This window comes from Gobius niger, assembly GCF_951799975.1.
Source record: "Gobius niger genome assembly, chromosome: 9".
Lineage (NCBI taxonomy): Eukaryota > Metazoa > Chordata > Actinopteri > Gobiiformes > Gobiidae > Gobius > Gobius niger.
Genome location: NC_136860.1, coordinates 13,373,231 through 13,398,093, shown reverse-complemented (window position 1 = coordinate 13,398,093; position 24,863 = coordinate 13,373,231).

The window sequence follows — 24,863 nt, the reverse complement described above, 5'->3', positions numbered from 1 at the left end:
CGAAATTGTGTCAAAGCAGACTTAACAGGATCAAAACAAAAGACTAAAATGGAGCTGCTTTTGGAAAACTGTCACTAAACTAACTATTTTATGAATATGAATTTTGAGACTTTTTGTGGGGCTTCGATGTTGCAATAATGTTGTTTTGCTGTTAAAACCAGAACACGTCCATAATCCGACATTGACCGGGGCCACACATCTTCCCACTGAATACGTTTCGTGACATTTTTAAAGTCCCACTCTGGACAAACGTGCGCGTGACGGAGTTGTCCCGGGTCACGCTGCCCTCCGATTCACCCTGCCTGTTCTGGATTACTGCCCCAAACGTCTTACCCTAAAAACCCCGCTGCCCCGCCCACGCACTGCACAAAAACGATGATGAAAATGACTCGACCGTTGTTGTGTTTAGAACATTTCAGACTCTGAATTTTGTTTAAAATGTTTAATTCGTAGCTACTGTTTAAATTTGTGCTTTTTATGCTTCATACAAAGGCATTCTGTGTAACACTTTCCACAATAAACGTAATAAAATTCAAACACACATTTCTATTACTGTTGTCTTTTTGGTAAATATTCCAAGTGTTTTCTCCGTGAATGGGTTCATGACTTTGCTGGGAGCGGGGACATCACCAGCTCGTCTCCACGGCAATATCGCCGTTTTTCCTTTGGCTCCACACTGTAAACCTGAATAGTTGTGATTACTAATGTTACATAAGGAAACTCGTTCTGGAATTAAGATTAGTTTTACAAATACCACAAACTAAACAATATAAGGTCATTCGACATAGCCAATTATTAGTCTTTACTAACACTGATTAGCTCTCTCCACTCATTTCCAAATTGTTTGTACTTATCAGTTTTATTTTAATGAAATGATATAATCATGCACGTTTAAGTAATCATCACTAGTGTTATGTGCTTTCATGACTAATGTGTTAAGTTACAGTAACTTAATCTCATGTTTACTTAACTAATGTTGTTTCATACAACGTAATTATGCTGATGATTATGTCACAACTGAATATTAAAATAGATACATGTTCTTATGCAAAACATGCAGTTTAAATATCTTACTTCTTCTAATCGTCACATTTAGATTTCCCCGAAATTGTTATCTAGTTAGGGCTCAAACTATATTAGTAATCGATTCAACGTTTTCTGGTTTATACAGAATCAAAAGGAGCAAATATGACAATTAACTTTTGAAGTCTTTTAGTGAGGGCATGTAGAGTGCTCTGTACGTTGTAAATGTCATAAATATTATCTGTCTGTGTCTTGGGACAGTTATCCAATCAGAAAGCCGAATTAGCTCAACTCTTGTTGCCAGTTCCTTTTTTGTAAACCAGTTTGGAAATAAACATAAACTTACTTTCTCAATCCCAGCTACTGTCTCCGATCAGTGCCAGCGCAGCCTCCAGTCGCTAAAGTTCAGTGAGTTATTTTATTCTGGCAGTTCAGTGGCTCGTGTCGTAGAAACATATAATTCTCCACAGTGTGGCTTTAAGCAAAAATTAAACCAGTGACTTCACTTCACTGGACATGTTGACTTTATGGACACAAGTCAGAAAACAAAAAACAATGTTGAAAACAGTATTTAATCTGAGTGTCCTGATAAAGCCCCAAGTTTAAAGCTGCTGTACCCAGTTCCTCCCATTCTCTCCGACAGAGGAAGTGGAATTTAACCTGTTTCAGGTGGCCTGACAAATGTCTAGCTTCTGCAAAATCTTCGACCACATTCCAATCCCTCATGAAATATAAATGCTTTTGTGTTAGCATATTCACCTTACTCTGGAAGTTCCCGTGTTTACATAGATCTGCAGGTGTCAAGAGTCAGTTTTCAGGCCACGCAAAGAAACAATGCAGCATTTGACGTTTTTCTCCTCATTCGTGACAACGGAAAGACAAAAAGAAGAATAAGTGGGCAGGGCGGAATAAGGTTTATATAGTAATAGATATCAGGCTATTGTGGATGCTAGTTTTGGTTGTCCAGGAATACATTGTCGCTGAAAGCTCTAAAGTGGACTAGTCCGGTCAGGACCCAACATAGGATGCCAAGAATTAAATTGGTTATCCAGTTAAAGCACTGTATTTGTTTTTGTCTCAGAGCTAAGAGCTTGGCGTTGGGTTCACATTTGAACACAACCCACTCAGAGTCACTGTGATCTGATTGGCTTCAGAGTTGCACTGTAGGTCAGACACCGTGGGTAATATGACTCTAAAACATGACACTACTCTTTATTTTGAACAAAAATGCTGAGGCCTCAAGGCTTTTCAGTCTGTCACAGACCAACAGCTGTAGAAGGAAGTCATGGTGAATCTGCGTTAGTCAGATCTTTCATACTTCTGCTGGATGTAAAAATAAAAGATTGAAAGTAAATATTTTAGTAACAAGTGTATTATTTATATAAAGAATATCCATGACTTCCTTCTTTTGTTGCATTTTCAGCCTTGTTTTCATCACTGCATTCAGTCATTTCTACTTTTTAGCGTTATATATTGTGGACATCGCATTTAGCAGTGCTGGTTAAGGTTAAGGTATACTTTATTAATCCCCGTAGGGAAATTCATTCTCTGCATTTGACCCATCCTCAATGCCGCTGGGGCGACCTGTAGGAGCAGTGAGCTGCCAGCATGGGCCGGCGCTCGGGGACCCATCTCCATGACGAGTACTGAGCATGGACACTTTTTTCAAGAAGCTGTTAGATTTGGATAAAGCCAAACTGGAGAAAATGCGCTCGATTCAGGTGGGGGCTAAGAGGCTAAAATAACTTTGACTTTTTGCAGTGCAGCGATGATGATGAGGATGTTGAGGAGGCTCCGCCTCCCCCCGTGTCACACTAACCTCCCCCTGAACCCGTCCCGTGTCCGTCTGTCGGTCCCACGGGCGATTTTCCTCCTCACCCCAAACTGTCACATGCTCTTGCTCGTCCCGGCACACTGTTTGCATTAGCACGCTTAACCGTCCCGCCAGCGCCGCCCCGACGGGCCATTTGAATAAGTCGTTAACAGCAGATGAGGCGTGCGCTTTTCAACAACACTCTACCGCACGCTGCTTTGCAAACTTTCCAAAAGTGTCATCGGCCAAGAGCAATGACAGGATGATCGTGGATGTAGTCAAAACCTGTTACACATTTATGTCCCCTTTTTAATAAACGTATAAATCCCTTATTTTATTATGAATTACAAGAAAAACAAGGCATTTCAAAACATGAATCCTACCCTAATCTACAGCTCCTTGACTGGAATTCACAGTCTACAGGACAGTATTGAAAGCTCAGACCTACAAAACTGATCTTTTTTGCCGTCACTTTTTTCACTTTCTTTATCATCTAATTTTTGCCACTATTTAGTTTAGTTTCTGTCACTTTTCTGTTGCACTTTCTTCACTTTTTATTGTCACATTTTTCTTGCTTTTCTGTTAATGTTCTGTTATGTTGTTTTTTTTTGTATATATTTTTGTGTGGCTTTTTTATTGTGTTTTGTTGCACCTTCATTGCTTTTTTTAATATCACATTCATGCTACTTGTTTGTTGCGATCTGTTGATTTTCTCGTGACTTTTTTTTAATAGCATTTTTGTCACATTTTTGTTGCGTTTTTTTTTTTAGATTTTTTTTTTTTTTTTATTTGGGTAAAGCCAGACTGGAGAAAATGTGGTTGGTTTAAATCAACTTGTAAATACCTTATTTTATTGTGAATTAAAACAACAACAAAAAAGACATTTCAATAAATGGACATTTCAATAATAAATCAATATACTACAATACAGTATTACACTTTGTTGAAAAATTGGAATGCTTCGTTAGAAAACTTGGTCCAAACTGTTTCCTAACAATTTAAACTGTAAAAAGATAATTTAAATGCAAACTTTAAAAAAAAGTTTAATTTGTAAAAAATATGAATAAAATAAAAATCAGCTGTACAAAAAAAAACTCATACAACTTAAAGGCCCTATATGTTATTATTATTTTGTATTTATTTTTTATTTACAAAATGTATTTTAATTTAAATTTTTTTAATTCAGATATTTGAGGGAAAAACATAGTGCACTTAATTATAAAGTAATTTTATGAACTTTGAGGCTATCGTTTTGTTGTACTGCTGTGACAGTGACCCTGACACAACTAACATTTTCATTTAGTGGCTTCCTCTTCCTCATTGTTTAAAATCCAAAAATCAGACCTTTAAATGTCAAAAAACAATTTTAGTTAATGTGTTGTTAAAACTATAATGTCCACATTTGTTGAATCACAATTTAGCTAGACATTAATATATATATATATATATATATATATATATATATATAAATTACATGCAATTGTCAACAAAATAATCAAGTTAACAAATCATGAAGCTATATATAGAAAATGGCTAAATATGCATCAACATTATTAAATAATTTCCAGTTATCTGTTACACATTCCCGAACACAGCAAATCCAAAATTAATCCTTGTGAACTGATGCGCACCAAAGCGTCCCGGGACAGTTTCTCCTGAGTGCAAATCCCAGATCCCGTGCGGCCGCAGTACCAGTCCTGGCCTGAGTCAGTGGGGTCGCCCTAAGCCCGCGGTGCAGTCGCGCGCGCTCCTGATTGGGCCTTTTAGCTCCATTTCTCTTTAAGCGGGTTTAGCGCGAGGCAACAGCTGGCATAAGTTTATGGATTGGTGAGAAGAGAGCCAGGGCATTGGAAAGAGGGAGGGAGGGAAGGGGGTTAGAACGGTCTTCCCTCCCCATTCCGAGCCTTTTTTTTTCTTCTTCTTCCCTCGGATAATCCCAACACCCTGACCCCTGAACGGTCCCGGAGGCGCAGCAGCAGCGGCGGCGGCCCCGCAGCACAGATTGAGCTGCAGAAATTACAAGAGTGCAGCGGGATGAAGCGCGCTAAAGAAGCGGGCTGCTGCGGCGGTGGCGGGGTGTAGTATTTGATTCTTTCTGAAGTTGATTTTAACGTTAGCAGAGGGATGACCTGGAAAAACTCGGCCGCGTCCCGCTTGTCGCCACATCTTGTGTTTCTAAATTTAAAACGGGTTCACGTGCCAGTGCACTGAGCGAGCACATGCGGCTCAGGGGCAAAGTGAATGACACGGGCTGAAGTCCAATGAAGAATGGGACTGTGGTGTTGCAGATATGTGGACGTTATAGGAGTCTGGACATTCAATATAGCAGCATGTCATTTTGAAGTGACCCGAGTAATTAGACCAAATAGTGATTAATAATGATAATAATAATGCATTGGTTTTATGTAGTGCTTTTCTGGATGCTTTACATTGCATTATTCACTCACTGGCGGTAGGGCCCTTAAACAAACACTTGTTACAGTAAGATACTGAAATGTAAAAATTCCCCTTGAAAATCCCCAGATCCTTCTTTTAGGTTCACACACAGCATTCCCTAATCCTCCATAAAAGTTCATTTGGTTTTCTTGTGTTAACTTGTAAACGTTTTCTTTGAAATCAAGACCGGTGTGGGTTTTTTTCAGACCTGACAGTTTCGACCACACACTTTCTGCAATTTTCCTCAGACGCCATGTGACGAACCGTTGAGGAAGATTGCAGACAGTGTGCGGTCGAAACTGTCAGGTATGGAAAAAATGAAGAGAAATGTTTACAAGTTAACACAGCATTCACTCTACTGTAATGCCAAAATATAATATTGCTCTACTGCCATGAATGCAAATGATCTCTGCATCTTTCTTCTAAATGGCTTGTCACCAATTTGGAATTAAAATTAATAGCTAAAAATGTGATTAAAAAAAAGAAGAAAAAAGCATACATTGGAGCATACATTTCCACTGAGCTCATGATGTTAAAAGCCCGTCAGTGACATTTTCAAAGACGTGTAGATTTTATGTCTGCTGGAATCAAATTCATTGCTTTTTAATGAGATTAAAGGCCATCATTTTGGCATTTCATGACTTTGAATGCGTATTAATCTCCAGCAAAACCCTGAATCTTGTTAGATAAATGTGGTCCTCATGGGAAGCCGCGATCCTTCAACCAATTCGACAATGACGTGTCCAAGAGGCAGCAACATAACTACAGCAAGACTTACCATAGATAATACACATGCGTGCATAACAGCATATTATATTCCTGGTAGTGTATCGTATAGGACAAATATGAGTGATCGCGATGGTGGTCACGCCCGAGGCCAAAGCAGTGTTCGCAAACACAGCATGACTCCCCCTCGCGCTCTAAAAGATCTGTGATGTAAACAAACAGTGCCACACGCCTGGATGAATCAGCTGTTTACCAACACATCCGGATTCCCCGACCACTAAAAGCATGTACGACGCGGGCAACAGTCTGGCTTGGCGTGTTTAATGCATGAGCCTCGAGCACGTTCGTTAACAAGCACGAGCAAACGTACACGCCGCACACAGTGTTTTATTTTATTCTATTCTTTAACACTTTTTGGTAACACTTGAGATTACAGTCCGCAAGTTCCATGTGTATGTATAGGTAACAAGAAAGTGTAAGTGGGCGGCACGGTGGCGCAGCGGTTAGCGCTCATGCTTCACAGCAAGAAGATCCTAGGTTTGATCCCCACCAGGACGGGGTCTTTCCGTGTGGAGTTTGCATGTTCTCCTCGTGTCTGCGTAGGTTTCCTCCGGTTTCCTTCCACTAAAAACATGCACAATAGGTTACCCTCTGGGACCAGGACTCCCCTGAAAAGAGATTCTTCATCTCAGTGGGACTATCCTGGCCAATAAAATAAACAAAAAAATTAATTACAGTAATTACACATTAAAGTGCAAGGTTTAATAACGGTGTACAAAGAGTAATAAAGGTGTATGGTATGTGTAACAAAGGTGTAATTGTGCTGTAGTCCCCCTCTAAATTGTGTAGTTACACCTTAGATACAGTGTAACTAGTATACCCCATATAAAACTGGTATATCTATATCACACATCTATAACGGCCAAAACACCTGCAACTACGCGTACACATCTGTTACATTTTGTACCCCTTGTTACACTTTCTACACCTTTGTTACAGTGTAGCAAGGGGTACAAAGTGGGGTACAAAAGTGGGGTACAAAGTGTAACCCTTTGTTACACTTTGTACACCTTGTTACACTGTCTACACATTTGTTACGCTTTCTACACCTTTGCTACACTTTCTATACCATTGTTTCATTTGTTACTGTCTACACCGTTGTTACACTTTGTACAGCGTTGTTACACTTTGTACAGCGTTGTTACACTTTGTACAGTGTTGTTACACTTTGTACACCGTTGTTACACTTTGTACACTGTTGTTACACTTTCTATACCATTGTTTCATTTGTTACTGTCTACACCGTTGTTACACTTTGTACAGCGTTGTTACACTTTGTACAGCGTTGTTACACTTTGTACAGCGTTGTTACACTTTGTACAGTGTTGTTACACTTTGTACACCGTTGTTACACTTTGGACACTGTTGTTACACTTTGGACACCTTCATTATACCTTGCACCTGTACTTACATGTGTACTTACATTATTTTCCCCTGTATCTACACATGAGAACTCGTGGGCTTCTTTTTTCATTTTGTTTTGGGAAGAATGCCTGGGTTTGACCTTTTTCTGTGTTTTTCCCCCATTGGTTCCCCTACGCCCTTAGCACTTAAATATTTGATTGTTTCTGAATACGTTAACAGTAGTTTTTTAGGAAAAAGATAGGTGTAAAAGAAGTCAAACCTTTTTCACTGAAGGTTTGAACGCCTGCTGACCAAAAAATGAATAATGAAAATTCGGCAACCTTTTAAGAGGGGTAAAAACTTACTAATGCTTTAGTTATGTAGGTTCCATTCAATCGTTAAAAGCTTTATTCAAGTTTTTTGTTCTTGTCATGCGCAAAAGCTGTACAAGAACATTAAACCGGCAGTTACATGTTGGGCCACACTGACACACGTTTAAGAGAGGAGGGAAACTGGAGCAACAAGATCACAACATTGGTATTCTGCAATACTTCCAGAATGATAAGATTCATAGCACCAACTTAACGCTGAGCTTATTCACAAGGGATGTAGCGGGCCAACGACCGAAGCAAGGTGAAAAACCCTCCTCTGAAGTCCACGGCATTCGTCATACATTTTTCCAATAAATCACGTCGCCTAATACAAAATGTCAACTTGATTGTTTTAAGTCATCTCACTTAGTGGTCCGAAGTTCATAAATCAGTTTGACGCTTTTGGTATTTGAAGTGGACACAAGGTCGGCCAAGTGGATGACGGCAGGCAATCCGTCAAATGTGCGAGACAACTTTTTTTTTTTCCTTCTTCTTCTTCTTTTGGACCAAGAAAAACTACTTGTGAATGCTTTAAAGAGTTAAAGTGGAAATATCATGCATGGTAAAAGAAAACACAAAGAAGAAACGGAGTTGTTCCAGCTAAGGGCATGCTGGCAGCGGTGCGATGAACACGTTGTGAGCGCAGCACTGCCCAGAAAAAGCTTTTCTTTTCATTTTCCTATTCATTATAAACCAAGAAATAAATATAGAAAAAGGTTTTGTGTTCCATCTATGACGCGGCAAAACCAACGAAATAAGGATTGATTCAGCAGTAGAAAAAGCAACGATCAAACTGGTGTGTTTTTTGACGATTGAACGAAGTTAAACGTTAACAAAAGTCGATATTGCATATGTCTCAATAGCTTCACTTTGTATTTACATCCACACATTGGAAATCCCGCACACTTGGCTCCAAACCCAGACACAAACGTGACAGACGGTACACGGAACATAAATCTGCATGGAGCCCATAGGAGTATCGAATGCCTTCTGGCTTCCTGACCCGCACTAATTAGCCGCAGTTAGCGTCTTAAAGACCAAGAAAAACACGGTGAAAAATGGAGCGCTACTTCTCGCCTCCACGGCAACTGTCTCTTAAAAAACTTTATACTGTATTTATCTTGCAAAAAAACGGGCCAAGTGTGTGTGTGGGGGGGGGGAGCGGGAAATAGCACGAGGGTCATTTGCAGAACAGTTTACACTAAGCTTCTGAAAATAGGGTGTTTACTTAAAGAACATGGGCGGGTTCTTTATCTTGGATTATTAATGCCTTTTAAAAAAAAAGATACTTTGAACACCTATAGCCAAGAAATCCTAGCCTCTTGCAGTATATAGTCATCACGGTTGCTTGAGAAACAATGAAAGAGGGAATGCATTTTGTGGTCCGAGCTCATTGCGACATCCTCCAAAGCAACAATAACAAGTCCGCTAGTTCACAATCTATTAAACAAGACTGTGTAATTCCTCACTTCTGAGACATGCACTTGGTCCGTGTTGAGGAAGTTGGGACATAAACATCAGTGTAAATGTGCCAGAACTGTAGAAATATTTGCGGGACAGGGGAATCACGGTCTAAAAGCATCGTAAAGTTGAAAAATGTCCAGTTGAAATGGTTCAACTTGCAGTGTTGTACCTACCTGGATGATATCAATCTTCTTTGGAATTGTCAAGTGGAATTGGGAAACCTAGTCGAAGCAGTGGAAAAGAGAAATGTTGCGCTCGAGCCCGAGGAAGACTCCCACAAAGAAACAGCTAATGTAGGCCTGTTTGTTGGTTAGCAGCTTAAGACACTTCGACTGTCAGTATCTCCCAGTCGCCTGGTCACAAATTTAAATCAATATTAATCATATTGAGTCACGCAATATTGTAGTGATGGGATATACGGCTCTTTACTGGAAGCTGAGTCTCACTGGAATCTGTTAATTTCAAAGAGCTGCGCAAAAGATTGTCTCTTTGTAATATAAAATTTTAATTACGCCAACCACACTCATAATAAGATGTGATTGATAAAAGGCACACTTTTTTTATTTAAACAATCTAAAATTACAATGGGACTGATATTTACGCTTTGGAAAGCATGTTTGTGAATAAAATCTTGTTTTGGAGGTCAGGTAAACCCTGAAACACCCAGAGGAAAACTGGCTGTCGGCCTCCTGGGTTTGTCTCTGTTTCAGAGCATGGTGTCCCGCACTGGTCTGCTCCTCGTCTGCTCCATTGTTGGGTTGATTCTTGTGTTCGTTTAGGAAAGTTCTGGGTAAAACTGACTGAAAAAAAGATCCGGTTCGAACTGTTCACTGTAAATAAGCATTCAAAAGAGCCCGCCCGCCGATCATGAACTTCACATTACTTCTGTACGGCCATACCATCTTTAGTTCAGTCATAACATTGGTTCCATAATAAATAAATTGGCTAATCGCAACACATTCGCTAATGCTAACATGGCTAGTGCTAACGAAATAATTACCTTTGCTGTGCTTCCATGTAGCCGGCCGCATCGTCAGCACTAAACTTTAAGTAGCACATTAAGTAGCCATGTGCTCTGGGTCGGACCTTCAAAACGCAGACTATAGCATGACATTTGACTTTGACATCATGCCACTCCAGACTTAGCGCATTTAGGTGGGAAGCATATGGGGGAGAGAAACACTCATGGCCAATGGCGATGAGCCTTTTTCCTCTAACCAGACTCCACGGCCGGTAAGGGGAGAGGGAGAACGGTTGTGGGGGTGAACATGTGCATTTGCTTTGTTCGCATTTACAACCAAGCGAGGGACGATCCGCGCCACAGCGGGACTAGCGTTGGCTCTTTCTCTCGAGGCACGAACATTGTTTAACTCACGTTGGGATTAATATAGTTTTTAGTTCTACCTGTGAGACCCTATAAGGCTTAAGGAAGAACACAAGGCAGCGCGATGTAAACGAGGACATGAATGTGAGCGGTCTTCCTATCAGTCGGACTCCACTTATAAGTGCAGGCACATAGCCCAATAAAGTTTGGGAAATTCCACAGTAACCATGGAGATCCGCCATCTTTGCAGCTGTTAGCATACATTTCCATTGACTAACATTAGCTAAAAAAGTATAAAAAGTGGAGAACAAAGCTGTGGAACAACTACATCAGCTGCTGAGTTACTGCTGGTAAATACTTCTAACACACTGTGGTGTCCAAGTGTTTTAATGTGAACAATTACTCCAGCATTTTAACTTTTAAAATCTCCATTTACAATTTCTGCTAATCCCATAATGCTTAGCGATATGACATCACACTCCCGAACTCCATAGCTCCGCCACTCGGAAAATCTCAACTCGCAAGAAGCCTGCGCCGTCCGTGCACCAGGCACAACATCTGGGTCCATGCGTCTGCCACAGTGAGAGTTTTAGTAATACTGCTTCTGCTGCTGTTTGCTGTGGCGTTTAAAGGAGTTTAAAATGCTGGGAAACTTTGTGTTTCCCGTGTTTCCGCATGCACAACACTGAGCTTGTACGTTTTTCAGAAGTGAGGAATTAGAGGAATTTTCATGTATTGACAAAACTAATTTGATTCCACTATTAAGGAAATGATTAGAACAAGTCCGATGAAGCTGTGGAGACTTTGAAAATACTAACACGGGCTCTTCGGGAGGAGTCGGACTGAATGTGCAGGCACCAATTAGCTTTTCGTTACAATGTGGTAAAAAGAATAACAAATGAATAACAAAGCTCTACATATCAGGCTGTTGTTTACATTCTTGTCTGTTGAAACAAAATCTTCGGAACATCCTCTGCTTTTCACTGTTTTTTTCCCCTTCCCTTCTGATATCAATAATAAAACAGTGCAATCTGACAAATGGAATGTTTCTTTTGAGATGTTTTTCCGACTGTATTTTTAGCTTGCTTTTAGTCGGGCACTGTATCCACTCCACGCGAGCGCTGTTAGCTATTAGGACAAACTTCAATATGACAACTTTCACGTGTTTGGCTGTACTCTGGCCACTTTTTTTTTTTCCAGTTGTGCATTTCTTCCATTTGATTCTTTTATTGGCGGGGGGCAGCAGATGGGGGCATCACAAACACACAGCGTATCAATTGTTAATGCCATGAAACGCCAGTCAGGCACCATTTTTAAATGCTTCAGGAGACACTAAAAGGGGAAGGTTTCAGCTTGTTGGTACTTTGAACCCGGTCGGAGCGTGAATAGAGCGCTGGAGGCCCCGGGGAGTAGCTGCGTTGTCGGTAATGCGTCCTCTGGTACAATGCAAGGAAAGAAATAGCTGTAGAAATTGGTGGGAACCTTCTTTTGATCAATTGTGTACAGCAATTTAACCACTGGAGCCAGATTATTGGATTATTCCTTTTTTTTTTTTTTCCCAATACATTTTTTCTCCCAATACATTTACAAAGGATATAAACATATAATGAAAAAACAACAGAGAAAAGAAAAAGAGAAAGAAAAAGAGAAAAATACTAAATACCCCACACCCAATCCGTTTACACTTTGTGTATAAGACATTTTTACAAAGCTATAGAGAAGACATATATACTAAGGGACTCAAGTAAACAACAGACATGAAACACAAGAACAATAATGATATGTGCACATGTATATAGACATACACACACACATATATACATACACGTACATTCATACATAAACGCATATATATATATACATACACACATATACACATACATATACACACAGTTATAAATACATATATAATGAACAGCAGTAAAACTTTCTACTAACAGTGCCACAATGACTCCCATATTTTATCCGTTACTACCACCCGCAACAATATTTACAGATGATAATATCAATATTAAGATTATTGGATTATTACCGAGAAATACTCCAGGATACAAAACAAAACTAGTAAAAATCCAGTGTTTCTTAAACTGATTTGTAACTTTGCTAAGAACAGGTTTAAATATGTTTCAAGCTTTTGCTCTAATTGTTGAGAAATATAAGACGTTTTCTGCTTTACCCAAATCTAAAAGCTTCTTGAGCAACAGTGTAATGCCTCATTTGAAAGAAAACTGAGTGTAACTTTTTTGTTGCGTTGTTGGCCCGGTTTCGTCATATTTCTGAAGAAACATTTAGATTTGGGTAAAGCCAAATCTAAAGAGTCAGGTGGGGGTTAAGAAGTTGAATAGATACAGAGGGCATTGCGTCATAGAAGGGGGCATGGCTTCGCCGAGGGGGAGAATAGAATCTTCTGGGAAACACAGTTTTTCACTCTTTTTAGCAATTTTCTGGTGAAATCTAAACTTATTTATCACATACGAATAAAGTAAAGTCAAAATTGGGTCCATATGGATGTTTATTCACAGCAGATTGTTCAGTAGAGGCGAAAAAACAGCAGTCGTAGCTAGTGTTAGCATTAGCACGATGCTAACATGTAACAGCATGTTAGCATTCTCTGTTTTTTATGTATTTATGGGCTGTTGAACCACTTTGCTCCACCCCATGTCTTTGTATCTTTATTTAGGAGAAAACTATATTCACAATTCAGCATTTGTTAATGTAGTTTTTGAATAAATAGAGAAAGTTTAGATTTTTCTCCAAATTGTTTTCCCCTTTAGCTGTTTTCAAACATGACCATATACGGGCGACTCCAGAGATGCCGTCTGTGTCGATTGATGTTTCATTGTGTTGAAATATTAAATACATATAAGCTATTTTATAAGTGAAAAAAGAAAAGAAAAAAGTATGTAAAAGGAAAAAAAATCAGGCAGAAATTAGGTAGGAAAAAGTCCTAGTGAAAAAAAAAAATCTTCAAACTATTGTCAAGTACTGGAAAGTTTGAAGTCTGGAAGAACAACTAACACTGATTTATTGTTGCAAGGGTGTAAACAAAACATGTGAAATGTCACTCTACATTGTCTGTATATTTCTCCCATCTTGAGCCGCTGCTATGGTCACTGCTGTCTCCCAGAAAGGCATTGACCATTTTTGGATAAGAGCGCCTTTCATACTACACTTGTATACCAAACATGTCAATATTTGTGAATGAATATGCGTGGGAATGTTATTGTTATTTAGAGAGTAAGCTTTAAATCTACCTACCGATCTCAACATTGACCACGGCGAGAAACATGTGACAGAGCTATAGCACATGCGGTTGGATCACGATGTTTTACCCCGTCCACCGGGCTCTGGACCTGTTCCATTTGGACACGAGTCATTCCGACATAACGCACGCATTTCACTGGGCAGAGACGAGAGCTGCAGCCGAGGCAGAAAGAGCATCTGGACAGGACTCCGAACGCGCTCAGTGAAGCCTATGTCTCTCACATTTTTTTTTTGGTGACACTGAAACAGCACATTTGGAGCACAAATGCTCCACTGTTACAAAACTACTTTTAAAGCCCACTCAGGCAGTCTTCAAATATTTCATTCCGGCTAAGAATTTGGCAACAAAAGGGCAAGATTAAACAGACGTAGTAAAACGTAGAGCAAGAATGACAGTATATCAGCGAAATATTTCTTTATACCGGCAAGTTTATGTGTGAATTTCAAATAAGCCAAGTACGGTATGTCACTCACTACATACTGTGGCTCGCCAGACTTGCTAATGAAGCTTCATTTGCTAACACGGACTTTGGGAATCGTCGCACTCTTGACGCTTTGCCATTACATCAGTGACAGGGTGTTAGTTTCCAGTAATGCTAAGAATTTAATCCTATCATGAATTTCATTTTTTGTTTTTAAATAATAGCTTGTCCATTTCTTCACCGAATTATTCACATGTTGTGACACTCCCCTCATGTAAATGTACAACCAAAAAGAAAGACCTTTCATATGCACGGACTCATAAGGCCTTTTTAGTGATTGTGGAACTGTGGATTGTGGTTTGTTGTTGTTGTGAGCATTATTGTGACGGTAAAGCTCTACTATTTCCCCACTTAAATTAAGAAAAAACTTTTTTTCTTAACATCTGAACCGAGCGCATTTTATCCAGTTCGGTTTTACCCAAACCTAAGAGCAACAGTGTACAGTACAAAAGTCATTTTTTGTTGTTTTTTCACCACATATGTGTTGAGTTTTCGGCACATTTTGTGACTTTTTTGAAACTTTTTCATTGCTTTTTTTCATTTCTTCTTTGCCACAGTTTTGCCACATTTTTGTTCAGTTTCTGGCACATCTTTTGACGCTTCTTTACTGCGTTTTCATGACTTTTTTTTTCTATCTTTTTTTTTTTTAAAGCTTTTAGATTTGGGTAATGCCAAACTGGAGAAAATCTGCTCAGATCGGGGTTAAGACATTATTTTGTAAAAAAAAAATTACTGACTTCAAGAAAAGTTTTTTTTTTTTGTATGAATAATTAATAGGATGTTTAAAAAAAAAAAAAACTGTTAAAAATTGCACACTGCACAGTCTTTTTTTTTTTTTTTTTTTTTACAGTGATGCAATTAACTAAAAACAATAAATATGCACTGCCCCGACCAAATTAACCAATAACTAAATAAATAAATAAATATAGCCTATATTTCTATTTAGGCTGATTCTGCAGGAAATTCTACAAAATCCCCTGGAGCAAAACTATCACGATGTGCTAAAGTTTTGGTCAAACCGTTCCAGTCGACCAGGTTTGAGCTAGAACTCGCTGAACATTCCCGTATTTCCACATTATTCCACACGTAGCAGGCCGCATGTCTTCTCTTGTAAAGTCATCGTCTCTGTCTCTCTGTCTGTCTATTGTGAAGATCCAGGTCACATGTGATGAAAACGCAGACCTCCGTTATAATCCCGGGTAAGTACATGCACAGCCGCGGTTCATTCAGAGGTCAGTTGTTTCCTTGCCGCCACACGGGACGCAAACCTCTGCTACTTTACACTCTTTCCGCAGCTTCTCCAGCAAATTGAAGCCCGCGGACCAAAAGTATGTGACTATTGAAATTGCATTTGGGTCAATTTTATCTTAGTGTATAAACTTCTACTTGGAAAACAAAGAAAAAGTCCAATCTCCTCAATTTGATGTTTTTTCACAGATGTGGATTCGATACTGTATCGTCTGTTTTCTGACATTGTGGCAACAAAATCCCCACTTAAAGTTTCCAAACGTGTAATAAAAAACAATTCGAAGGGTTTCTCTGAAGAATATGCGGTTCCGAGCCGGATTTATTGAAACACGAGGTGAAATTCTACAGCAGAAATTGTTTTGCTCGATAACAAAATGAGAAATCCTCCACAAAAATTTAATGTTTCAACAAAATAGCATCCAGTACATTACATTGTAATTGTCTCATGTAAAGCGCTTTGTGACCATGTCTGTGAAAGGTGCTATATAAATAAAGTTCTTCTTCTAAAAATGAAAACTTTTCAAAAAGCAATACTTTCTTTGGATTATGTCAGAAATCTACTGGAACATCTTTTTTTTTTTTTTTTTTTACTATTTATGTTTTATTAATAAATAAGCAGGCACCATTTGTGCCATATACAATTACTAAACAAGCTACACAGGAAAAGCTCTAAACGAGCATAAGCTGAATAACAAAAGTGAATGGCATATTAAGCTATACTTACCATCTCTGTTGTGGAAATTTGTTGGATATTGTTTGGGAGCAATATGCATTATCTATAAGGATTTAATGTGACCACATCATGACATTTTGGGATTTTTGAATTTAAAAATCGAGGGTTGGAATGATGGCCTTTGTCTGCAGAGTGTCAATTGAATTACTCTATACAGGAACTGATGTAAGGCAGAATTAATGTGCAGTAAACAGTATCAACAGTTCTGTCATTGGTTAGTACATTTTGCAATTTTGGTAATTTTAGCTTTTTCATTCTTAAAGGAACAGGCCACCGTTTTTCCATTCTGAGATATGTTCTTACCTGAGCTTAGACGAGTTGATGCGTACCTGTCTGGTCTTTGTATGTGCCCGTGTAAGAGCGTGGTAGCTTCCAACTTCACCCCCGTTTGGAGCTATAGGAATATGCTGGGAGAGGCCAAATGCTAACAACATCTTTGGTCTTTTAGCGTGACTGAGCGCACGCACAAAGACCAGATAGGTACGTATCAACTCGTTTAAAAACAAATCTCAGGATGGAAAAACGGTGGCCTGTTCCTTTAAGGAAGGTAAGGAGTCGTTTCCACTTTAGTTTGTGGTCAATGATGACGCATTCTAAGTGACATTTCTAAATGATTAGAAATGCTACGTTTACATGGTCTGGAAAATCAGGTAACCCAATAATCAGATCTGATGCGTTTACATTGGAGAATCAGAACTCCGGGTTCTACACGAGCTAGAGCAAATTTGGATTTTTAGAGCAACTGAATTGTCTCCACAATTCAGACAATTCAATCATTCTCCACCTGCAGAACCAGTGTTTTGTATTTTATCTTTTATCTTCTTTGTCTTTTTCTCATGATTTTGCTGTATTTTCTTGGTTAGTTTAGGTACACGTGTGAAAGATCAGGAAGAAATCAGATTACATGAAGATCAGACAATATATATCAGATAATGCTGTTTATATCTCTCTTCAATGATCTGAGAAGTCCAGAAATCAGATTAGGATCAGACTTTTGGTCTCCACGTAAACATAGTCAGTGTCACCTGTCATATAAAAAGAAAATATTTAAAAAAGTAAAGTCGCCACAGATGTAAACAAAATTACAACCAAAGATGTGTAGAAATAAAAACTGACAAGCCGCCTATCAACATTTACGCATCACAGAGGGGCTGCGAGTGATGTTATTGTGTAGCAACAGCTCGGTAACTGAAGCCTGTCGAGCAAACATCACGTCACTGCCTTCTCTCCAAAGAGCGCTGGCATTGCTTTAATCCAGCCCCCCCCCCCCCCCCCCCCTCCTTTTCATCACAAGATCCACTGCTCTCTGTCGACCAAACGCTGCTGCCTATTCCACAAGCGGCCATTAGGGGAGCTGTTGTCTGCAAAATGAGTCTCTATGAGCTTTTTTTTTTTCTTTCTTTTTTTACACAGGAATCCTTTGTCTCGATCCGGTCTGGCTGCATCACGTCGATTGTGGAGATTGTGAGAGGAGTCCTGAGCTCCCCAAAAAACACATCACCCCCCCTTCATAATACCGTTTGAAAACCTCAGTGGGAGAGAGAGACTCCAGCGAGCCCTACTTGATCTGCCTTTCTTTTCCCTCGCTTCCTGATTTATTCCAAATGCGGAGTATCATTAAATGTTGCGCCGGCTAATAAACTTAAGCGCGGCGGGCCACTTTTGTAAGCTTCAGAGAGTGGGAAACAGCGGACAAAAGGGAAGTGAATGAGGTGCTACTTGTCATTTTTTTTTTCTTTTTAGATTAGAGTAGGAGGGCAGGAGGGCGGGTTTGGAATTGGTTTGCGAGATGCAGATGATGTGCAGATGCCCCTCCAAGGCCCTGGTGTACAGTACATGGCATCATCGGTTGTGAGTCTAAAAGCTTCTTGAAAAACAAAAAAACACAGGAACAAATAAGAAGACGAAAACAAGGATGTAAACGCAACAACAACGAAAAAAAACCAAAAAAGGGACGCAAATGCAACAAAAAGCCACAAAAATTTGACGAAAATGCAAGGAATTTTTTTCTTTGCACACTGATTTAAATAAACATGAACAGGAGTTAAGCAGTGACCATAATGGCCAAAGTAAAATCTCCAACTTCAGCCAGGTGGGTTTTGTAGTGAAGGCAAGTGGAGCACGGGACTTAGCAAGTAGATGTAAAGACTTGAATGTTGTGCAAATATGACCTGTTTGATCTTTTATCTATCTGTTAAGTTGAGTCTTCCAAAGTGTTTTTCTTAGAGCAATACTAAGTAACTTGTTTACTTTAATAAATCCTTTCCGTAGTCCCTCGGGGGGTAATACAAGTGTTAATGGGATGACTGAGGGGTCTTTCATCTCTCCCAGTGTCCCTGGCCAGAAAACCATGCTTGCAACTTGACTGCCACCGGGTCGGAGTCACCAATACACAATAATGGAATCAGGAAGAAGAGGCTAACAGGCAAACGGGCAAAGCTAACTGCGGGCTAGTGCCACTTTAAACAGTATTTACAACCAAGTTTGAGTAAAACAAAAATATCTCCATTGAGTAATTAGATGTACAATATCCCTCTCTCTCTTTGTCTTTTCTGTCAGTCTAGTATTTACTCTCACAGACAATTGATGAGTAAGAAAACACAACATTCTACGACACCTGCAGTGGCGCTTATGGCTTCTAGGGGCATGAGTTACTTCGTACTGGCGTGCAGGACACTCCAGGATCCATTGCTTTTTAAGGTTTTCATTACTGATTGAACTATATACATGGTTACACATGCATTTAGTTTATTTAGTCATTGAAACAGGGACAATTTACAATATACATTAACCTCAAACAGGAGAGCTGCATTGTACCAGGGTGTAGTGTAATTTCCACCTGCAGTCCCATTTCATTCCAAAAACCTACCAGAAATCCTAAAAAAAAAACTGAAATCAAATTGATCCTGACGTATCATAGGGATGGAAAGTGAAGGCGCTAAGCTAACCACCCGTACAGCTGCTGGGTCACTGAAATATCAAATACGCACTAATATCAACTTTTTTTATTTTTATTTTCCATAAAAAGTTGCATAGTTCATGCAATTTGAGTAATCCAATTCACGTTCTGTTGAGTTTTGCGCTCTAAGTGTGCTCTTCACGGCACTCTGGATTTGCTAGCATGCTGTTAGCTGAGAGTAAACCCTTGATTTGTAAGACATGTACCCTTCCACCTGCAGAGGGCGCTTCAGGCCAATTCAACCAAGTTTTGCATTCCTTACTGAGGTACCAAAAATAATGTTTTTTTCACAGCTAAGTCTGTGCCTTTTCCTACAAATGCTAGCAAACCTGTTAGCTAACGGCTCCCGGAGCTGTTCGGATGCAAAGGAATGTTGAAGCCAGTCCCTATGTACAAGTACATTTCACTCATTTATGTGGTCCTTATCAATAACACATTAAAAGATGATGCTTGGTGGCCGTCGGATGTGTACCTGCCCCCACAAGAACAAGAAATCTAACTGAACATGATTTAGCATTTAGCTCAGAGGCCTCTTTTATATGCTAATTCTTACCATAAGTAAATTCTTAAAGCATCTGTACATTCATTAAAGATTTCTAACTGGGCTTTGACATCATGTAAATGTGGTTGATGGGTTGACAACAGCTGAAAACATTTGGGTTGTTGATAATATGCGATGTTTGATGGCTAAACGCTAGCGGCTAATGGAAAAGTACGTACATGGAACAGGCTAAAGAACGCTGAAAGGTGGTTTCCTGACTAGATGGCCTGCACACGTTATGTTTTTTTAAGCCTCGACTGTACTACTCACATGCACTTGGTGGAGAGCAGCACCACCTCGTGACATCAGCAGGTGGAACAGAGCATTGTAAGTTCTTGAGAAGGATCCATCAAACCAAACGCAACTTATAGTTTAGATGTGGGAACAACATTATATCATAATCAAAAGCTAAAACGACACATGCTATGGGACCTTTATGTCAATGGAGGGAAAAAAAAGCCCCCCAAAATCTTCATTGAATGGACCCAGTATTTAAGGGGCCTTCACAAAAGACGCTGAGGGCCAGCAGGAGCACGGGGTGTGCCTCCTAATCCTCGGACGCTTAGTGGAAAAGGCAGGGGGAATTGCATTTTTCACAGTTGTTTCCACGCCGGTAGGGGACCCGCCACCGTTCTTTGGGCAAGTCATAAACTATCGGCCAGAAACTCTTCACAATCGCTTTGTTTTCGCAGCCTCCCGTGAACTCGGGACAGAGCGGAATGAGGGGTAGAGCTGTTTTTTCGGCCGGTTGCAGCCAAGGCCTCCTCCCGCGACCGGATAAGCCCTTTCAAATGGAGAGCCGCCGCGGACCAGACTCCTCCAGAAGATTTACCGTACTGTATTAGCGCGACTGACAGCACGACCTTTGTGTTGCCGGATTTCAATGCGGGCTCTTCTATATTGCAAAGTTGAAAGGGTCTTTCGGAGAAGTCGCCACAGGTAATGTGGCTTTTGGGAACTGACATGTGCAAATATATGCTTTGCTTACCTTCTGCAAATGAACAAAGGAAAGGCTAACGCGTTTTGAATAGACAGTCAGGTCAAAACATTGCAAGAGGGACAAGCTATTCCAAACAACTTTTTCTTAAAGGGGACGTATTAGACGGATCTTTTCTGGGGTTTTAACCATGGTTACAATGTTAATGTGTCAAACACCTGTACGAGTATTTTTCTTTTGTTCACGCTGGTTGCACATTTTAAATGTTCCTGCACTTAAACTGGAGGGTTGTGTTTCATTTTGACCTAAGTTAGTTCCCTCTGCTGCCATTGGAGGGCGCCCCAAGCAAAACACAAGACACTTGGAAAAAGTAGTCCTTACTCATCAAATGTCTTCTCCATACACCCACACCGATTTCAATGTAAAAAATGTAAAATGTTTTTGTTGTTTAACTTGATTATAGATCATGTTCACGAGCCACTAGGGTTGAGGAAAAATTGTAATAAATGTCTTTCATATTGCAGTGACAAAATTGCAATTATTTACTAAACCATTTTTTGGCACCATGTTTGACTGACATTGACCAAAATATCTTGTGCAATAACGTTTTTGTTTTTTTCTTGCCAAAACATTAAGTAAATTATAATCAATTGGGACTAAATGTTGAACATTTGTAGGTGACTATGTGTTTTTGTTGTAGGCTGAAGATAGAAGGTGAGAAAGCTTCATAATGGAAATGTATCTTCATGTGACAAGGTATAAGTAAATTTGCATTTGACCGATGGTGCAACCCATTAGGAGCAGTGGGTGGGAATCGAACCCGGGACCTTCTTTCTGTGAAGCACAAGCGCTAACCACTGTGCTACCGTGCCGCCCTTTATTTATATATTTTCTTAGTAATATTACATTGCCTAACATTGCGCCAAGCTTTCTTTTACAATTTTTTTTGAATGAATGAATGAAATGTTTTATTATTTTGGTTGCTCACATTCAAAGCATCACTCTCCACACAAGATCCAAATCATTACAACCAAAAAAGTTTTTTTTTTTATTGTAATGTCTTTTTTATTTTATTTACCCTATATACTACGTCAAGAACTGAACAATATGAAAACAAACTTTGTACATTAAATTCACATTCTATAACAATATCACTGTTATGCTCAATTTGACAAGTTCATTACATATTCATAAAATAGCTAAATTAACCTAATTACACATAATCACGTAATCAATATGAATTGATGATATACCATTTTACATTTTTTTTCTTTTTATTTTGACAGAGGATTTATTAACTTAAGTTTATCACTAAGGTCATTCTATAATTTTACTTTGACGACTGAAACACATCTTTGTTTGGCACTAGTTCTCATTGTTCCAGGTTCAAACCGAAGCAAACTTCTTAAATTATAATGTCCTCTTTTTTAACTGAAGGATTGAATTGTCGTGGGGAGGCTTCTGTTCTCAACACCTGTAACTTGACATTTAAAATGTAATTTTATAAAAAGTCGATTAGTTGATTCCCGGAATCCAGCGTGATTTTTTTTTATTCTAAATGTGTGTTTTTGCAGCTTTAAAAGCATTTTCCCAGATTTCTGAAGACTATGAGAGGTAGGGCAGCACAAGAGAGGAGTACAGTACAGTATATGCAGATACTTTGTATTCAGCAGCTTTAGTTTTATAGAGAATGCTAACAGTTTTTGAAAATTTTGTCTTGACGTCTTGTATGTGTTTTTTTTGCTAACTCTAACCCTTGCATACGGTAGTTTATTTTGTATTACTGTGTATGCTAGAGTTGCTTGTGTGTTGCCGTGTAGTGTAGGTCAGATCATATACAGCTAATTACTAAAAGTTTATTCAAGACTTTGCTTTTCTCTTGCTGTTTGTATACTTATGACATTGCCTTAAAGGAAACTTAACACGTCTGTGATGCTCTAAATTTGACATGTTATTAAGCTTCTCTTGCAATTAAAATTGCCATTGCCAATGCAATTAAACACACCCCAAATGCTTGTATTTGTGAGTGGTTCCCAAAGGACTTATTAGCCAGAGATGTGGACAGCAGCACGGTGAGGAAGACTTTCTCACCCGCTGGCCCCGGTGTCTAGACTCCGCAGTGGGAGCCAATCGAACGGATCAAACCGATTTAACACTCCACTAATACTGATCAAAGACCTACCAGCTCACATTTGGCATAAGGGAAGGCGTATCGCGGAATTAATTGGGTACCCATCGGGGCCGCAGCTGAAGAACAACGGGCATAGCGCGGTGAAACATCCAAGTGACGAAATGCAAAGAGAATCTAGCATGACAGCGCGTTCGCTCATAATTTATGACGTTGTTTTGTCTGCGCACACAAGCGCTTTGATTTCAGAAAAAGGGCCGATGAATTAGTCATTTTGCGAGCGCGTCGGGGAGGCTGGAGCCCTTCCATGTTGTCTGAACGCGGCGAATGAGTGTTTACGGTGGGACCCCGCGGCTTCGATACCAATCAGGACATCCACACAGCCTGAGATCTCATCAACCTTTACCGCGCCGGCAATCAGCGCCGCGAAGCCCGGCCAGCAGCCAATCAGCGAGTTTGTGGACCGCACGTGTGGGCAAAGCTGGAGAGGGTATGCTGATGATGAAAAGTATGGGGCAACACAGGCGAACGCTGTGCATTTTTGGGGAGATTAGATTTGCATTTTGTTCTCTATACTCTATAGTCAATATTTAGTATGGCACTTTTTATAATAATATATATTTTTTGCTGTAGGTCACTGATATAAATATGAAGGGGGCAATAGCACGTTTCTGTCATTGTATGTTTTCTTAATTTAGGACGATGTTGGATATCTTGTTTAGTTTCATAATACGCAATTTTTTTTGGTGGTTCACATCTGGAACCCTATGGAAACACTTTCAAAATATTCTTAAGTACAGGTCTGGAGAGTTTGGAGTCTACAGGAGCTATTAAAGTGGAGTTCCAAGAGTGTGAAGATGACCTTAATTTTTGAAAATGGGCCCTGAAGTTTTGTTACTTCTACCCCTGTGCAAGTATATCGCTGTCTTCTTTTTGCGACTGTTGTCCCCCAGGAAGTAAATTGCCATATTTGGACTCCAGCGTCATCAGCGTGCGGACAAGAGTCGTACTGATTTTCTGAAAACTACGGTAGTGGTTGAGAAAATGTCTTAGAATAACCATTGAAAGGGTGAGTTGGGTCCTGTTTTTACTCTGACATTAGATGTTAGACAAAAATGTGTCTACTGCATAAAATAAAATCTTGCCATGTCCCAACATATAGGTTAAATGTAGCATCTGCGCGAATTCAACCTGGAAGACCGACCTGCAGCATTCATTCATTGCGTCATCGCCGGCATCTCCTCACCGATCATCCATTCCTAGCACCATCTCAAGCCGCACCTTCGCTACAGCCAATCACAGCAGCTGCTCATTCCTGCTTCAGCCAATCATTGCTCAGGGTCCCCTTAATCTTCATCGTCCATCACTCAGCCATTTCCCCGCTGTGCTGCGACCCTCCTCCGCCTGCCCTCTCCTCCGCTCTGCTCGTCGTTGTCAACTGGCCAACCCCGGGTGGAAGACTCCGTCAATCATTCATCATTGCCGTGTGGTTCTTAACCCCCGCCATAACTAAGCACATTTTCTCCAGTTCAGCTTTACCCAAATCTAAAAGGTTACAGCCTATAGGCCAGTGTAACGCCTCATTCAAAAGCTAAGACCTACAAAACTCATCTAAATGGATCTTTTTCCTCGCGTTGTTGTCACTTTTTTACCTTTTTTTCCCCAGCGCTTTTTTGTAACGTTTTCGCTACCTTTTTTCCCCACATTTTAATCGCCTTTTGTCACTTTTTTGTTGCATTTTCGTCACTTTTTTCAAGAAGCTTCAAGATTTGGGTGAAGCCAAACTGGAGAAAATGTCCTCGGTTGAGGTGGGAGTTAAGAGCTTAATACACTGGGATTCATGTCCAATAAAACTCTCCAATCGCCACTCTGTTCCTGTGAGTCTTATTGGTAAGTATTGTTTTCTTTTTTTTTTTTCATCTTATCAGAAAATAATATCTTGTAAATAAGTAAGAAAAATACTTCACTGACCCATATGTATCTAGTTCGGAATGCCATATTTTACTAGTT